The sequence below is a fragment of the Pan troglodytes genome, chromosome 8 (genome assembly GCF_028858775.2).
Source record: "Pan troglodytes isolate AG18354 chromosome 8, NHGRI_mPanTro3-v2.0_pri, whole genome shotgun sequence".
NCBI classification, from domain to species: Eukaryota; Metazoa; Chordata; class Mammalia; order Primates; family Hominidae; genus Pan; species Pan troglodytes.
Window position 1 is genome coordinate 137,242,318 of NC_072406.2, and position 14,356 is coordinate 137,256,673.

General features: G+C 53.5%; 1 protein-coding gene across 8 annotated transcripts in view; it reads right to left on the minus strand.

Annotated features, from left to right (window-relative positions):
• CTBP2 (C-terminal binding protein 2) overlaps positions 1 to 13,809 on the minus strand; it is a 172,782-nt gene extending 158,973 nt beyond the window's left edge. The window contains exon 1 of one of the 8 annotated variants that reach the window (XM_063781204.1): positions 13,569 to 13,809. The gene's annotated coding sequence lies outside the window, so the exon portion shown is untranslated. The other 7 variants (XM_063781203.1, XM_063781206.1, XM_063781205.1 and 4 more) reach the window with 7 other exon arrangements.
• Positions 13,810 to 14,356: the final 547 nt, after the last annotated feature.

The window sequence follows — 14,356 nt, forward strand, 5'->3', positions numbered from 1 at the left end:
GAGCGTTTCTTGGAGTGACCTAATACGTAGTAACATCCCACAGACTAAAATTAACCTCGTGAACAGTTTTCAGTTCATTGCTTTGGGCCCCAGGAATCAATGAGAAAGAAGACGGCTGCTCCCAAACTAAGCCAGCCCCACCAGCCACTCCCCTTCCCTACCACAGGGCACGACATCTTCCAGGTATTTTTAACATAGCACCATGACAGGCTTGGCAGCTCACACCTGTAATCCTAACACTTTGGGGAGGCCAAGGAGGGAGGATTACTTGAGCTCAGGAGTTCATGAGCAGTCCGGGCAACATGGCAAACCCCATCTCTACAAAAAATACAGAAACTAGCCAGGTGTGGTGCCCTGTACCTGTAGTCCCACCTACTTGGGAGGCTGAGATGGGAAAATTGCTTGAACCCGGGAGGTCAAGGCCGCAGTCAGCCGTGATTGCGCCACTGCACTCCAAGCCTGGGCGGCACGGTGAAACCCCCATCTCGGAAAAAAAAAAAATTCCAACAAACACATACGGTACGTCAAGCCAGTTCTAAAGGCTTTAGAAACACTACTTCATTGAATCCTTACAACACACCTTCTCCTTACCCTCATTTTACAGATTCAGAAACCGAAGCCCTTTGCAAAGGCCTCCCAGTGTGGGAGAGAAGTCCAGCATTTCTTTCCATCCCTTCTTTGCCACACTTCCTTGTTTTGCCTCTACTAAGCTCTAGGAGGGCAGGACCATCTCTCCTTGGGCCGAACCTCAGTGTTTGAAAGGAAGAAAGACATTCACGACCTTCCAGTGGGACCTCTCTGGTCACCAGCCACCAAAGTGAGCACAGCAGTTAGCTCAGCGCTTTCAAAGTGCGCTGCCGGGGCCCCTAGAGCAAAACTTTGGATCTGAGCCAGGACCCTGACATGCCAAGTAACCACCAGGTTGCAAAACTCCCAGCTATGGGCGTGACCAAAAAGGTGGTCCATGTGCTGCTGCAGCCCCCTTCCCACTAACCACAGCGAACCCAGGCTCTCCCTCCCACCCTGCCCGCTGCTCTAGAAGACAAAAGAGAATTAGGAAAGTAAACTCCTTTTTAAGCTTCCTTGCTGAGAAATATTTTAAAAGACTGCTCTGAGGGGCCAAGTAACATACAGGATTTGCTTCTAAGCTCTCGGGCCTGACTGGGACACAACCAGGGACCCAAAAGCACAACTGGGTTGAGTCATAACCCCCCTCCCTTCATCCTCTACGGACATGAGAGCCTCAACTAAGACATTCTCGAATTTACCACAGGAGTGTCTTCCTTTGCCCACTATTTGGAGCCATGTGGCCAATTTAGGATAGAAAAATATTACCCACTATTCAAGGCCTTCCTTAAATGCTGAGGAAGACATCACTGCAGACACAATTCCAACTTTAATTGTGAAATCTCCTGGCTTTTGTCACTTGAAGCCTCATTCTTAATCCTAGGCTTAGTTGAGAAATGAGAAGGATGTGTGCAAGTGGAGGAAAAAGAATCCTCAACCCTGAGTGAAAAGCATGCGCCGTGGAGGAGCGAGGAGAATGGACACTGCAGATGCTAGGGCTGGGAAACAGGGTGCTGGGGAAAACTGGCTCGCTGGCCTCAGAGCTGCGGCAGGTCCACCACTGCGCCGTGTTCTGCTGGAGGAACCTGGATGCCAGCTCAGTGGATCTTCTGCCCAGCACAAAGGATCCCTGAAACCTGGAACAGGACAGCGGACACACCATAGACACGACATGGGCTCTGGAAGACCACTCACAAGGCCCGGCTCACAGGAAATGACCATTCATGGGAACCTGCACGCCGCAGTCATTCTCATGCTTAGATGCCACTTTCCAAGCAACAGCCTCTGAGAAAGCAGCTTCCCCCTTCTCAGTGTCCCAGTGAGGCACCACAGAAAGGAGAGGGCTGGCCCAGGGATGATCCTGGCCCCACCACCCTCTTCCAGGTGGAGTGAAGCGGAATGGAGACCTGTTTAAAAACTGCAGGGGGCACTTAAAATAGGCTGACTCTATTCATACCCAAGCTGGAGATGAGCCAGGACACCGGGACTCACATGACTGATTTGTCAAGAGACTCCTCCCAGCACTTCCTTGAGTCATCCACAAGACAGAGCAGAATCCAAAGGCCAAGATGGAGGCGGGGGGGCACCCAACATCCACACCACCCCCGGCCCCACCGGAGCCCCAGCGGAAACCAAGGATTTCCAGAAGACACATGTGCTCACAAGTACACATGTGTTCACAAAAAGAAGAGAAGGGTTGTAGAACAGGAAGGTAATCTTATAAAGAAAAGCCTGTTTTTCAGGAAAACTTCCACCTTGTGGGGACCTTACCCTCTATGGAAAGCCAAGGTCAACCTGGGAGCTCCCGCATCACCTGCTCCGGGTACTCTTCCGGTGAGTTAATCACCCGAGCGGGGCTGGTCTCTGGATTTGAAGACACACCCAACTCTGTGCCATTCCCTGTCAGTTCTGATAGCCTCTTTGAAAAGAAGGCTGTTCCCTTTGTTCAGGAGTATTAATTCAAATTCCTTTCTAAGGCCCACACCACACGGATGCAGGGGAGCGACCCAAAGGAAGTTCACCCGGCAAAACCTAGTTTCTCCCTGGTTTTCACAGGAGTGGTGCAAACAGACTATCACAGTTAGGAGAAATCCTAAGCATCTTCCCTGTCTCTTGACCCCCAACTACCCAACGTGGAACCCACAAACCAGATCCTATTTCAGGTGTGCACATGGCTCCAGTTGAATGCCAGAGGCAACCAGAGTTGGGGAGGGGTGCATCCCATGGACCCAAGCCCTCCCTCGAGGGAGATGGGGGGTGGAGGGCAACTGAGATCACACTATCCCAGACCACAAACATGGTCTTACCTATTGATGAAATGATACCTGGCCACTAAATCCAATTTTACCACATGAAACCCTAAGCACTGTGAAAGCTACACACATAACCCCAGGAGAGTGTGCCCATGCGTTCTTGGAGTGTGGGGTGGTGCTGCATCAGAGACACACAGATGAGGGCAAGGGAGAAACAGCTTGGGAGGAAAGGAGTCTAGTCTTGGTTAGTGTGGCAAAGCCATCCCCAGACATTCCCGTGTCCCAGTCAAAGGCCACAAGAAGCCTCGGTCAGCCACAGAGAAGCCAGAGCCAGGCGAAGTTGGTAGTAACTAGTCAGACTTAATTACCTAAGCTCCCTGGCCCTGACTCTTCATTGGTAAAACAGTGACTAACTATCACCTGTGCCTCTGCGAGGACAGCGCTGTGCTTGGCCAGGGCTAGAGAGCCGATCTCAAGGCAGGTGTCTGGCCTTTTCCTGGACATAGTGAGTCTATGATCCAGAGTCTGACCCACGTATTCAACGGGGACTGCCTCAGGCTTCCAAACAAGAGCCAGGCTGTTCTGAATATTCACTCCAAAAGTGCAGTGAATGTAAAACATCCTAGAGCAGGAAGTGATCTAGAAACCCCTCCGTGGCATTGGATTATGACTTCCCAACAAAATGATCACTCATAAAACAGGGCTGACTTCTCATAGCTCTGTGTCCTGGAAAGCAACTCTGGGCCTGAGAGAAAGATACCTGTATCTGAGCTCATTTGATTCCTGGAGAAAACAGGTCAGCTGCAGGAAAGTCTTTCACCTCCCCTGAACTGTAATTTCACGGTAGGCAAGGAAAGAGGCTCACCCCACGCAGGAAAGAATTCCTCCTCCCACCACGGAGTCATGCCCAATCCACTCAGTGGTCCCCCAAATGCCTCCTCAGACATCACCCCACCTCGTGAAAATGAAACGCAACAACACACAATGGCCCAGCGAGCTAGTGCCAGACACTAAGTAAGTGCTCAAGAAATGGTTGCTCTCTAGTTACTTGAATAACAGGTAGAGCGCACTTGAATGGCTGCATAAATTTCTGGAGCACCAAATTAAGTCTGCAAAACGTAGAGGCGAACACAGAAATTCCTCCATGGTGAAGACGAGGGCAAGACGAAACGGGCCAGATCGCACCGTCCTACCACTCTGCGCTCGGACAACCTCTAGTCACATGCCTCGCCAGGCTTCAGGTGTTGGGAGCCGCCGGGGTGAACAGCAGAGAACGCAGCAGAGGCGCGCAAATGTCATTCGTCCTCGACGTGGAGTTCTGCTGAAGGTCTCAGTGGCCCTCGCTGTTTCCCACAGCAACTGCCACTGCGCTATTTGCACTACAAGGAGAACACCCAGATTCGAAGGTTATCCAAGAACCGTGGTCACCCCCAAACACTGCCCAGGAGACGAGATCCCAAGCCGGTCAAGTGGAAATGATGCCGCTGTTTACCGTTTGCTTGCAACTCAGCCACCATCGCGCAGTCAATCAACGAACCTCACCACTCACCACGACCCCAGGAGTCCCCATGAGTGCCCGGAGTCCGCGACCACTGCGGGATGGAGGCGGCTCTGGCCTGGTGCAACCAGGTCCCTGCCCCTGCTCTGAGCCTCGAGTGCGGGCTGGGGGCCCAACCTGGTGTCCCGCGTGGTCTCGAGGCTCCTACCTTGCCGGGGCCTCGCGGACCGGAGAGGGGCCGGCGACCCTGCTGGCTTGAGGCGGCGTCTAGCTGGACCCCCGCCGCCCCGGGTCCGAGCGGCCCCACCCAGCACAAAGGCCAGCGGGAGGAAGGAGGAAGTGGGCACGGGGGGGGGGTGGGGAGCAGGGCCCATTCTCACACCTCTCAACGACTTCCCCGCAGCGGGAAGCGGCTCCATTTACAAGTGTAAAGGCGAGGCGCGAGGTGGGGGGGCCCGGGGGTGTCAGATACCGCGGCCCGCGGAGGGGCCAGGGTGGGGCCGCCAAGTGCCCTGCGGGGGGAAGAGGGCACAGCTGGGGCGGGGCCGCGCCGCCAGGTGTTCTGGCCCGCGGGGGCGGGGCCTCCAGGTCCACCCGCCGGGAGGAGAGGGGCGAACCCCAGGGATGGAGGGGGCTTCACCTGGGGCTCGGGAGCCAGGAACCCCGGGACCCCGGAAGCCCGGACGCCAGGAGGCCCGTCCTTGCAGCAGGGTGGGGCACCCCCGCGGTCCGGGAAATGCAGGAGACCCCGCCCCCTCCAGGTAGAGCGCGGCCAGGTGTGGCGGGCTGGCGTTCCCCGCAACAGAAGGTCGCGCAGGACACCGGAAGTCGTCCTGGAGTCAGTCTGAGCGGATCGCAGGGGTTCCAGGCGCCCCAGGCCCCCCACACCGCGAGTCACAGGAACAAGGAGGAAAAACAGCCTCTTTATGACTTGGGGGAGGCAATTCAATATTTCTTCCTGGCATAAAATAGGAATTGCTCTATTTACCCAGCCCGCAGGAGCGTCGTGAAGATTAATGACTGTGAAATGTTTTTAAGATCAAAAACATTCCCAGATTTTACTTGTAGGCACTTATATGTGCATATTGGTATCTGTACAGCAAAATATACTCTTTATTGATTGCCCTCCTAGTGTGACTTCTATTCCGTAATCTGAAAGCCCTGAGATAAAGGAATCAGGTCTGTCTCTGCATGCTCCTGAAACACTAGGAAATAAGGGTAGGAAATGTCAGGTCAGCTGGGCATCTACGCTGAGCCTCTATCCAGTCCGCAGGGCAGTAGAGCAATCCAGAATGCGGACCACAGCTGAACGTCTGGAGAAAGGGAAAAAACTTTAAGATTATTGGTCACCCTCCACTGGGAAGAAAACACAGTATCCTCCCCAGCTCATTAGGAGGTGCTCCCAAAGCCTGAGTCTCCATCAGGGTCTCGGGTGTTTGCAGAGCTTTGGCTGGCACTGGGAGCCAATGGTCAGCCAAGTTCTGCCTGTGCCAGGAGCCCACGCAGCCCATCTGGCCCGGCAGCTCCAACAGCAAGGCCTCCCTGTTCCGAGCAGAGTAAGGCCACATGACCGCACAGAAGACAATGTTGGGCTTCCCAGGGGTGTCTCCACTCCAGGCTGAACATTCTCAGTTCCCTCAACCGTTCCTGGGACATGGCTTTAAGAGCTCTCTCGGGCCCTGCCCGCTGCTGGCGCTGGCTGTACTCCAGGTGGGCAGGCCTGGGAGCTGGCTGCAGCAACACCAAGTGGGGTGTCCAGGATCCAGATGGATTTGCAAGAACTGCCCCCACCCGTTCCCTTGGTCTCCCTGGACCTGAACAAGCAGCGGATAAGCCGACTTTGTTTGCACTTCTAGACTGCACTAAAGACCATCCATCAGCAAAATAATAAACTCACAGCTAGAGCTCATTTAAAAGGAAAGGTGCACAAACTCCTGGCCTTTCACCCCCTCCAGCAGAGAAACCTCGAATGCTCTGTTTTCCCCTCCAAACTCTTCCCTTCTCATTTCCCCTCTCCACCCTCCCGCTGCCACACACACACCTGGGGCAGGTACAATACTATCACTTCCAGGTTAGATTCTGGCCACTTACACCATAAAATGGTTCTTTGCTAGCCTCATTTTATAGATAAGATTTTTAAATTCCATCTTGGAAAAAGAAAAGCCCCACTAGGCCAGAGGAGTTGATCTCCCTCCACGGTCTAGGTCTTCGGTTCCTTCCAGAGAAACTTCCTCAGATTCCATGACTCCATAATGAAGTTTTTGTTTGTCCTGGGCCTGGACAGATTGCTGGAGGCCAGATTTCAGGCATGGCTGGAGCACAGCCACGATAAGCTGGACTTTACAAGCCCTGAGCTCGCTTGTGCTGCAAGAAGACCTACACACACTGTCTCTGTGACACATCCTTTAACGTGGCCCTTCCAGGCTTCTGCCACAACGTGGGCTGGAATGAGACACAGAAATATTGCCACTATTTCCAGACAATCTTTAAGGCAGCTGACAGTTTCTTTTAGTCATAATTAAGGATTTGTTTTAATGCAAGAAGCATATTTCTGCTGATCAGAGGAGAGCTTTGGAGGAAGCACAAATCAGCAATACAATGGAAGGTAAGTATTTTTGTATTTTATAAATGAGAAGGATTTTTAGAACCCCATGGATGAAAAGCCCAGCCCTCCCTCTCCCCCCTCACCCCTGCCTCCAGGGCTTTTCTGGACTCACAGAAGACAACAAAACCAAAGGCAAGGCTGGCCACCACCAGGATCAGGGGCAGACAACAGCAGCTATTCAGGGTTCCCATCCTTTAAACACCAACCAATCTTTGGGAGAAACGAAGTCTCTATTATTACCTAGGACAAAAGTCACAATTCTCTATAGAAACAAAATCATCACTTGTCCCATTCATAAGATCCCAACCATTTCATCACAATTTTTGTGAATATTAAGCCAACTCTAGGCAACCATCTGTTAAATTTAGTTAGGTAAACAGCTAAAGCAGATCACTTTCTAAAACATTCACTGAGGGAGGGACTAGGCATATACACATGCAAACTACAACTGGTTCTCACCGAGCGTCGTTGCTAAAAAACTGAACAGGCTTCAGACACCAACAATGGTTAATGATCTACATATTATCTACATATTCCACTTAAGGTGAGGGTTAGAAAGTGAGGGGCCAGGAATGCACCTCCCTTAAGCTACAGAGTTGGTTCCACTTTGGGACCTCAGCTCCCACGTGGAAGGAGAAGGGCTTTGTGAATGGGGGAGGAGCTTTTTCCGAAACAGCAGCAGCTACGCAAAACATGAACATCCAGCAAAAACTTATTTTAGCTGCATTCTCCCTAATGCTACCAACAGATTAAAAACTAAAGTCAGGAGAGGAGTAAAAATAAACACAACTTCCTCCTGTGACTTAAGATGCCTCCTTTCTGAAGTTGAATATCATTTCCTAAAATCACATTTCGAGGGGGTAGAAAAGGTCTGTTTACTTTCCTTGAGGAACTCTTACTATCTGCTGTCAAAATCGTTCCTCAAAAAAGCAGATTACTGAGAAGAGAAAGCACACGACGTTCCTTAGCAGTCCAGAGAAGACCACCTTCTAAGAAAAACTCTGGAAAGGGGGCAGGCCAAATCTCCATGCCCGGCAAAGACAGATGAATGTGCCCCTGGTTCCCATCCCGTCCACAGCTCCTGAAGTTTCTGTGTTCTCCAGCAGTTAGAAGAATGAAGGCGAAACTAGCCCTTGGCTCCCATGGTCAACATTCCACACAAACAATGGCCTGGCTCTCTCCCTATTGTACATTCTGTATTCATTTGTGAATCCCCCCCCTTTTTTTTTTTACACAATGTGCAAAGCCCTTCTTTTCACAGGCGAAGTTCTGAATGCCCAAGTGCAGCCATAATTTAGGCTTTAAACATTAATAATGATAGCTAAAAGCAAACTCCAGATTATGCCCAAACATTAATTTGTGAATATCATTAGAGTCACACTGATGGCTTTTGGATACTCTCCATTAAATCATGATCAAAAGGGCCACTGAACACCTTTAAAATGGTTCTGAAGTTTTTAGCAATTATTAAATATAATTTTCCAAACCCCAAGATAGGATTAAAAAAAAAAAACTCTTTCATAAGTCTTTGATATATATTCCATCAAACACAGACTTGAATGAAAATTAACTTCAAAAGATGAGGTGGGGAGGAGAAGCCTTGCATTTTCCCTTCTTTCCAGGAGTGCTGTAACTTTAACTTGCAGCAGCGTAAATTAAGACATGCTTACCAGCTGTAAGGGAGAAAACTGATATCTGCCAGGCCGCACAGTCTCTAAAAGTGTATCCATTCCAGCATTTCATGTGCCCACTAATAAGTTTTCAGCAGGGAAAGTTCACACAAGCATTCCTCCCCTAGCAATTCATAGGAAGATTGCTGGGGAAAAGACACCCCGAGATTTCACCACATGGGTCACTTCCATTAAGTACAAATACTTCTTTTTCCAGGGACAGACACACTGCCCTCCCATTTTTTAGTTACTACAAAAATATGTTCCACCCTGTGTAACAGACCTACCATCCCAAAGTGGAAATATTACCTGAGCTGTGTGCCCTGCCCAACTGATAAATTTCCCTTCCCAACCATGTGCTGTATGAATATATATTTGTGGCCTGATTCAGGGCCACAGGACACTAGGGCTGCTGCTTCTCCCTGATAGATTAACAGAGGGACCCAGGCTGCATGCACATACATTATGATGACAGCCCCTCTCTATGGAAATGACAGTGGTAAAAAAATGACAACTGGGGCCACCATTCTACCATTGCTGTAAACTCTTTAAATTTTTTCCATTTAGGGAAAGCGTTAAGTGCAAAGGGTATAACTTTGCTTTCAAAAATGATTCATGATGTTAGTGAACTGTTGGCAAATGGCATTCTGGTGCTAGATCTCAGCAGGGCTACTCCCTCACTCAGAGGTGTCCTTTTTGGTTTTTTTTCAATCCGTGAATCTCAAGGATTTCAAATAGTGTGAGCTGTTTGTATTTTAACAGCAATGGTAACAATAAAAATATCATTTTAAAATCCAGTGCACTGCTTGTTCAGTACATACTACATATATTCATCATTTCTTTGCCTTGTAGCTGGCTACTCAGAAACTATAAAGTTGCAGGTTGATTTTCTGGTTTTGTTGTTTGTTGTTGCTGTTTGTTTGTTTCATTTAATCTCTCTTTGAAACATTTTCCAGACTTAAAAAGTAAAATTTCTGGAGTTTTAAAAGTTAAGACTGAAGTTATTGATTATTCTCTGAAAGGGTAACTGACAAACTAGTTAATAATTATACAGATCGCAAGTTTTACTGTTTCATCTTGTGTACACGACCAGATTAACAATGGCAGGGAAAGCACACACAACTTGGCAGGGACAGGAACAGGTGTGCCCCGACTCTCAAAAGGCCAAAATATCTCACCAAGTATGTCACTGGTGTGTTTTTACAATGGCAGTAGTGTTTGTTTTTAACTAGCCAAACGTTCTTACTTTCTTAACTTTAGAGAGACGTACTTTACGAATATCTTTCTCTTCACGGAATTGATGATTCAGTTCCACACATAAATTGCAACTCGTGCAAGGAAATGATTTTTAGGGACAATGAGGCTTTTTAAAATCAGTTAAGAAAAGGTAATTCACCCTGCCCCTCCCCGCAGGAGAACACCCATTCAAGGGTCAGTTTCAAAGCTCCCAGGCGAAACCGTAAATAACTCACAGGGTTCTGCATTCAACCTGCAGACTCTTATTAAGGTACAATTAGAGAGGGGGTTGTCAGGTGGGGGTTAAAAAAAAAAAAGAGCGGGGGGAGTCGGCATTCTTTACCTTATCTTTCTGAACAGGAAAAAGAATTAAACCCAAACCACCTAGTCAGGTTCAAAACAAGCTCCAAACCCAAGATCTTTTAATTCCCTCTAATAACTGCTTTCCACAGGGATGTAACTGGGTCCCCTACCCCTGGGGCACAAAAAACCAATCAGCGCCATAAATTCCCTTTGCCTTCAACCCTCTCTCCCTTTTACAGGGGGGCAGGGTGGGGGGAGGGGGTGACCCAACATCAACACTTACACTCTACAGAAATATACTGGCTTATTTCCTTTGTTTGCTCATGTTATACTTGATCAAGTGTGAACGATTAAACTGGTTTCATTAAAGGCAAGTGCATTCACGGCTAACATCCAACTTCAATGGCAACTGTAAGCATATTTTGCAAGAAAGAGGGCCTGTTTTTTTGCTTGAAATCTACCATCTCATTAACTTTTCTTTTGGGGGCAATAAAAAGGGCACTAGGGGTTTTTCAGGAGAATGTCAGAGCAGTTCAGAGATCTGATGCCAGACAAAAGAATATTTAGTGTTTCAACTCTACGATACAGTCTCTGCTAAAGAAAAAAATTCTGTTTCAACATTAAAGCAGCTATGACTGAAAATGTTTAATTAGCATTTTGACTATTACTTTATAATTGCTGTAAGAAGTATCCTTTGAAATCAAGTGATTACAAAAACAAGATCCTTTAAAGTCTCATTACTTCAAAATAGAAAAGATTTATATTTAAAAAAAAGGGGGGGGGTTAAAAAACCTCAGAATTCTCAAAGTACATGAAAACTACCCACTTCTACTTGGAAAACCCTCGAGGCAAAACAGCAATCTTAGGTACTGAACACGAGGTAATTTTTAAACTGTCTTCGAACCCAAACACCTAGTAGAGAAAGCTATCTTTTTTGAAAGGGTGGTATGAGTCGATATATTTCGCCCAAGTTAGAAAGGCAGAAAGAATCACTTTGTAAACTTCCCCAAAATATAACGTCCCCTCAAAATTATCCATGTCAGATAAAAATATACCAGTCTCTAGAATATCCAACAGAATTGCAAATAAGGCGTTTAGCATTTTAAATTCCCAATGCATATTTATAGAATAGAATTCTCTTGTCTATCCTTCCAGCCACTCGCATCAGACTCTCTAAGAACTTAACCCGATCTCCAATCTTTAAAGAAAAAAGGGGGTAAATACACAGAAGGATTGTTTACCCCGGACAGGGCAAGGAAGCCCGGTATGACGACGTAGGCCATTGCCAGCAGCCTCCACCACGAGCACGCAGAGCGGGGATTTCTACGAAAAATTCCTCCTCTTCCCTATAAAATCCTAAACGTGGGGTCCTCTGCAGCCAACTGCCGCTTGGGCCGCCTCCGGAAAAAGTACCGGGCGGGGGGAGGGGGGACAACCACAAACACTCGCGCGCACACGCTCACTCCGTGTCCGCGACCGTCGTCGCCGGCGGAAAGCGAGCCACGGGAGGGAGTGTGTGCGCGCGTGTGTGTCTCGGCGCGGCCCGCGGTGACCGAGCTGAGCTCTTGGGCCCGCGGCCTCCGAGCCCCAGGGCGCGGCGTGGGCTGCAGGCGACCCGCCACGCCGCTGGGCCTCCCGCCGGAGAAAGGCCCAGGCACGCCCCGGCTCCCGCGCGCCTCTGCCCAACTCGCCCGGGGCGCTGGGGGCAGCGCGAGGGAGAGAAAGAAAGGCGCTTCCCCTCGGCCGCGCGGGGCCGTCCGGCGCCGCGGAGGGCTGGGAGGAGGAGGAACCGCGGCGGCCCGGCTGTCCCTGCGCCGCACCGGGTCCCTGCCGCCCGGGGCGCGCCCTAACCAGCCCCTCCTGCTAAACTTTTTCTTTTTGATTCGCCCCACCCGAAAAGTGCGGCCCGGGCGGGGAAGGTGGGGGAGGCGGGCGGGCCGGGCTCCCGGCGGCGGCGGGCGAGGAGGAAGTGGTGCCCGCGGGAGCGCGGCCGGGCAGAGGAAATGCCCGGCCCCCGCCCGCGCCCGCCGCCCGGCCCGCCCAGGCCCCCCGCCCCGCCGCGACTTTGGCGGGCCGAGCCCCGCGCGGCAGTGGCGGCGGCGGCAGCGGCAGCAGATGTGGCCCGGCTGCCCGGAGGAGCCAACAATGCGGGGCCGGCAAAACAAAAGGGTTCCACTTCGCCTCTTTTCCCGTCTTTCACTTGCGCTCCCGGGGAGCCGCGCGGGATCCCCCGCCGGCAGGGGCAGCGCCCCTGGGGACCGAGAGCCGCTCACGCCCCGACTTCCCCACGGAACCCCTCTTCTCCGCGCCCCCCCCACCCTCGCCTCGTAGGCGCAAGGCCCGCCGCACCCCGGCGCGCTCGGACTCCTGTTCCCCGGAGATCCGGCCGTATTGTCCCCGCGGCGCGTCGCGCGCTCGGCCTGGGTCGCCGGCGGCCCCCGGGCGCGCACCCACCGGGCTCAGGGAGCAGGAGCCGGGGGCGCCCAGGGAACCGTCGCCGAGACGCCGCCGCCGCCGCCGCCGCCGCCGCCGCCGCCGCTGCCCTCCGGACGCCGCCGCGCTCGGGGTTTCTTTTTTTTTTTTTTTCCAACCCTGATGGGAAGGAAGGTGACCGCCTACTTCGCATTCATCAACTCTCATCACAACAACAAAAATCCTGGCACAAACGGCGGCCAGCGGGCGCAATCGGTGGCGGGGGCGGGCGGGGACCCCCGAGCCAGCGTCCACCCCCGGGCGCCGAGGGGGGACACGAGGCCGGGGGCACGGACCAAAGATGTCCTCGGATGCCGGCTCCGTGTCCTTCGCCCTCTTCCTCCTCCTCCTCCTCCCTGAGTGGCGCAGTGAGGCGCGGGCGCGGCGCCCCCAGCCCGCGGCCGCAGGTGAGGCGGGGGCGGCGGCGGCCCCAGCCCTCCCCCGGGGCCCCCCTTACCTCGTCCCGGACGGTCGGCGTCCACGGCGAAAGGCGCCCACCCTGGAGGCGGCGGCGGCGGCGTCTCCCGCCCCTCCCACCCCACCCGGCGGCGGTGGCGGTGGCGGCGGCTGTGCGGCCCCCCCTCAGCGCGGCATGGCTCCCGGTTCGGTCCCTCGCTCCTCGGGCCGCCGCCGGCTCCTCCGGGCCGCTCCCGAGCCACCTTAAAATGACACACGCACACAGGGACACACACACAAAAACTTAATCTCTCCAGCTCCCCGCCCCTCCCCCTCCCGCCCTCCCCACCCTCCCTCCGCTCCCCTCCCCTCCCCACCCTACCCCTCCCTTCCCTTCCACCTCCTCCCCTCGCCGCCGAGCCTCTTCCTACTTCCCCACCCACCCCACCCCCTTCCTCCGCCCACCCGGTTCCCAATTCCCCCCGCGTCCCGGCCCCGCGCCCTCCCGCCCGCCGAGAGGGGGCTGCGCTGGGGGTCCCCGGCCCGCGCCCGCCCCGCGCCGCGCTCACCCCCGAGAGGATGCTAATTCCAACTTGGATCGGGGGAGGGAACGTCCTGGATGCCGAGCGCCTCCCGGCTATTTGCTCTTCTTTATTTGTTTTCTCCTCCGGGGAAGGAGGAGGAAAACGGAGAGAAAAGGAAAGGAAAGAAGCGGCGCTGGCCGCAGCTCCCGGTGCCCGCTGGCTGCGCAGGAGCGAGGCGGGAGGCGAGGTGAGGGTCGCCGCTCGCTCACTCCTCGCTCCTTTTTTTGGGGGGGGGGCAAAGGCGGGGTCTCTCTTTGCAAACCAATGACACAACCCCACATGGGCCGGCCTCGCCCCCTTCAGATACTCCTCACTACAAATCGGCTCTCTCGGGGGATTAGTGGCTCCGCGAAAGTGCACACAAGCGCGGCGGGCGGGAGGGCCAGGGGCCGGGCGCGGCGGGCACTCCCCAGCCCGGCCCCGCCCGGGAGGCTCTCGGGAGGCGCGGGGACCTCGGTGGCAGGGGCCGAGGTCCTGTCCCGGTGGCTCGAGGTCCGCTGCTCCCCTGGCCCTTCATCCTCCTCCGCCCCTTCCACGTGGGGTACCGGGCAGCCGGCCACGTGGGGGAACGCGAGCCCCGGGTGGCCCCGGTCCCATGGGGCCCCGCCCAGCCAGCGGCGCCGACCAGCCCCCTTCCCGGCCCCCGGGCTCCAACTTCCTCCTGGGCCCCCGCACCGGCCGCTTCTGCCTTCTCAGGCCCGCGGGGTCAGGCGCGGGCCGGCCACAGGGGGCACTTGCGCTCCCCAAATCCAGATCCGGGAGACCGTGCCGGA